Consider the following 4,931-nt stretch of genomic DNA (forward strand, 5'->3'; position numbering starts at 1 on the left):
ATATATAGCTGTGGTAATGTCAGAAATAATTTGATATTAATGTGTTCGTTGATATTGTAATTTTTTCCATAGTTTAATATCTCGATAGATTATCGATAGATTAGGAGGAACATCAGTGCTCGGAGAACCAGTTAAACGCTTACCGTGCAGTGACAATTAACTTTAAGAAAAACATTAGTGTAGGGTATACTGGGCAAATGTATAACGGTTAGTGACACTGACACTTAAAAAAACATTGATTTAGGACATGACGGGTAAATGTATACCGGGCAGTGGCACTTAACTAGACCTACTATATATTTCGAACATTTACCAAACAGACTATGTGATTGTCAACATTTACTCGTAGAAGTCGGTAACCAATATTAGTCATTCACAGTAATATATATATATAAATAAAGAATAAAACAGAGAAAAATTACAGACATGTGAAGAAAAAAAAAAGGGGGGGGGAAATAATAAGTAAAAAAATAACAAACAACAGTTTAAAAAAAAATATTTAAAAAACCGGAAAAAAAAGATATAATCTTTTCATCAGCCCACACGATTATATCCGCAAACATGTAAAAACAGAAAATAAAATAAAAGAAAAAGAAAAACAGTATAAAAAATGAAGTATAAAGCGAGTAGCGAAATCAGATCAACTTACATGGACGGGAGATTTTTCAAGAATGATTTAAAAATGTTTTCGCAGAAAGATTGCCAGATTACAAAATATGAAAACAAAAGCGCAAATCGAGTGTAACAAGAGGGTTTTAAAGTGTCGTACTTACTGCACTGCTGAAGTGATTTGTTATTCTGTGCAATGATTTGCTAGTTACCAAGGATGGGCCCGAAATGGATGTGCGCAAGGTAATATTATACTGGATAATTTTAAAAATTGACCATAAATAGTTTTAGAAAATAGATGATTATTTAAGAAAAAATATAAGAGAGAAAAGAGAAACATAAATTGCCTGTTTTGCAAATAATTTTAGCCACGGATTTGCACGAAATGGATTAACACACGGAAAAATTCTATAAATTATCAAGGAAAAAAATTTAATAGATAATTTTAACACGGATTTGCCCGAAATGGATTTGCACATGGAAAAATTAACAAAGAAAAAAATTTTAGTACATAATTTTAGCCACGGATTTGCCCGAAATGGATTTGCACATATGAAAATTGTATAAATTAGTAAAGAAATTTTTAGCAAACAATTTCACCGACGGATTTGCTCGAAATGGATTTGCACATGGAAAAATTGCATAGATTAACAAAGGAAATTATATAGTAAAGGAATTTTTAGTAAATAATTTTAACCACGGATTTGCCTAAAATGGATTTGCACGTGGAAAAATTATACGAATTAGCAACGAAATTATTTAATAAATAATTTTGGCAATAAACTTATTGTTTTTCTTAACTTTCATTGTGTTTTCTTGTACTTATTTATCCAACAATGAATGAGGAACAAAGGAACATTTATGACTGCATTATGCTCGCAGTTTCGGCAGGACAAGGTAGATTTTTTTGGATGCACCAGGGGGAACTGGCAAAACATTTATTATTTCGCTAATTCTCGCGATGGCGGTTGCATCATCTGGCATTGCAGCAACTTTATTGGATGGAGGCAGAACAGCTCATTCAGTATTTAAGCTTACACTAAATATTCAAAACAACTCAGATGCAGNATATAAGCATTGTACTATTGATTAAATAATAATTCTACATTCTCAATTTTGCCTGAAAAATTGAACTTCATGAAAAATGGTATGAAATTTTACGGCAACAACAAAAGAAAAATAGTTCGTATAACGTGATAAATACTTTATGAAATACTAAAATATTATTAATTAAGAATTTTAATTAAGGAAAAACTGAAAACAGTATAAAAGCAGAAAAAACATTGGTGTATTCAACTCAAGTTGAATTAAAAGAATTTCACTCTTTCTTGAGTAAGGGAATTCACTCATTCTAGTCACATTCTTCTTTGTTTAAGGAAAAGGAATACAGTGTCGAATTCCGTGTATTCCTTTTCCTTAACAAAGGTTAACATTAACATTATCTATTTCACTTTTTGATTAAATTATATTTTAAATTATCTGTTGAAATGATTTTCCCGAGAATTCAACCTTTGAAGATATTGCTATAAACAATTTCGTATCAGGCAGTGAATGCAAATTTTTAAACTTCTGTCACATCTTCAGATTAACTATACTTTTCCACCTTGTGTTTCATCTTATTCCTTGCATTTATTAGTCTTAGAAATTAGTTTATTTTATTATCCATTTTTTTAAAAAGTTTAAAAGATACATTTTACTTATGAAATGAAAAAATGTTTTTATTTTTATATAGAGTGTTGAACTATTCAGCTACATAGGAGGCTATATTGGGCTATGGCTTGGTATAAGTCTGGTGTCAACGTTTGATTTTTGTGAATCAATTTTCAAAGTCTTATGCTTTTATCTTAAGAAGAAAATTTCAGGAAGAGTCAAGACACGTTTTAATGAAATAAAATTGTATTAATAATCTTATGAAAGAACTTTCAATGATTTCATATAATAGGTCTTTAAATATGAAAAAAAAAAACAAATTTGGTAGACAGCTTACAGTTATCAGGAACAATTTCCCTGATCCACGTATGCACCAATATTTTCTCTACACTTTTTCCATGTATGCGTCGAGTTGTCCAAATTTTACATTATTTTAGGAATTAAATCGTTTTCCTATAACCGAAAAAAGTTGTCAAAAATGGAATATCCTCTAATTAAACAGGGTTAGTGCAGTCTTTAGTAAATTAAAAAATTGGTTTCATTACTCTAATAAAAAAGTTTGAAATTTCGATTAATTAAAATGTCTAAAAATTGAAATCAGCAACTGCATATATTTTTTTAGAATTCTTAGGCGAAATGGTGATTATAAACTTAGTAAGACACAATCTACAGCTTAATTTTTCTACTACATTTTAAATTTTCTGAAGTTTTCTACTAAAGAAGCTATTTTCTCATTTTAAATACATACTCTTTTTTCAAAAGGATAAATAGTGGTAGTTTAATTGTTTAATTTTTAGTGTTTATCTTACAAAATTGAGACACTAATCTGCATTACTAATGTAAGTATCACAAAAATTAATCCAAAATTGTTTGATTTTGAGTTTGAAGACTTAATTTTCTAGCTAATATTAAATTATAATATTTTTGTTTCGTTTTTTCTTCTTTTTTCTTCTCGAAATTTTCGGGGAACATTTACGTAGTTTTTCAAATTGAACGGAAGTATACAGAATATCCAATTTAGCTATTCCGCATAAAGAACTAAGATAATATAATTAAAAGAATTATCTTCTTACAAAAGCAATTTTTCTGCTTTCTGTTTTTTTTGTGTGTGTGTTTTCCGACACCGTTTTGTAAGTGAGAAAATTAAATTAGCATTTTTGAGCAATATAAACGCCAATAATACACGCAATATATATGCTAATATAAGGATAGTAATTTTATTAGATTGCTATCTTTGTATTAGCAGTACATAAATTGCGAGGTCATTAAAGATGAAATATATTTCACCGATGAATAGCAAATTCTCTATTTATTTTGTAACACGTGTACCTTGTTATATGAAAACAAATGATAAAATATTCCGTCTCTATACCCAAGTAGCCCAAAGCATTAGAAAAAAAAATACTGTAAAAAATCTAGCTCTTTTGAATGTGTATTTAGAGGGATACAAAGTTACTAAAAGTCACCGAAATATATCTCACCGGTGAATAACAAATTCTCTATTCATTTTGTAACACGCGTACCTAGTTATATGAAAAATCAAAATAAAATATTCCTCTATACTCAAGTAGCAAACAGCATTAGAAAAAAAAATACCGTCAAAAATCTAGCTCTTTTTTCCGTGTATTTTGAGGGATAAAAATTACTAAAAGTCACCGAAATATATTTCACCGGTGAATAACAAATTCTCTATTCATTTTGTAACACGTGTACCTTGTTATATGAAAAATCAAAGATAAAATATTCCGTCTCTATACTCAAGTAACAAACAGCATTAGAAAAAAAAATACCGTCAAAAATCTAGCTCTTTTTTCCGTGTATTTTGAGGGATAAAAATTACTAAAAGTCACAGAAATATATTTCACCGGTGAATAACAAATTCTCTATTCATTTTCTAACACGTGTACCTTGTTATATGAAAAATCAAAGATAAAATATTCCGTCTCTATACTCAAGTAGCAAACAGCATTAGAAAAAAAAAATACCGTCAAAAATCTAGCTCTTTTCTCCGTGTATTTTGCGGGATAAAAAGTTACTAAAAGTCGCTAAATTTCAGTTCAACCGTGACCCCCTACTGAAACTACTTTGACACCCCTCTGGATAGTACGTGCGATAGGCGGCTCTCCCAGAGGATCGAGTTATAGAAAATTATTGCAGATAAGGAAGTCTGATAGATGAATATTATCTAAATAGATGTGGTAGCGAGATTAAGGGATATTTCAAATGATGAGTAGTTCGCTACTGCTAGAATATTACTATCGAAAATTCGTACGAACTTTTCGGACGACTCAGTTGATAATATCAAATTTTCCACAATTTAATTATTAACTTTCGAGCTAATACATACATTTATACATATCGCTAATGAATACATAATACAGTTTTAGAAGTTAAATAAGTGGGAGTAAGATTTGGGTAGCAGCCGTGAAAAATTCAGCAATACAATTTCACTTAATTTTGTCTATTGTTCCAAATCAGTATGTAGTATACATAGATTAAAAGGTTTTATAATATCATTCTATGAACTACATAAAATAATATCACTGTGTTTTTTGCTACCATTCATTTCCAACATTTTACTCCAAATCATTTTTTTTCAGTCATGAATGAAAATAACAAAGATACAAAGATATGCTTCAGTATTTAAATTTTCGAATTATATATATATATAT

This window comes from Parasteatoda tepidariorum, chromosome 5, assembly GCF_043381705.1.
Source record: "Parasteatoda tepidariorum isolate YZ-2023 chromosome 5, CAS_Ptep_4.0, whole genome shotgun sequence".
NCBI lineage: Eukaryota > Metazoa > Arthropoda > Arachnida > Araneae > Theridiidae > Parasteatoda > Parasteatoda tepidariorum.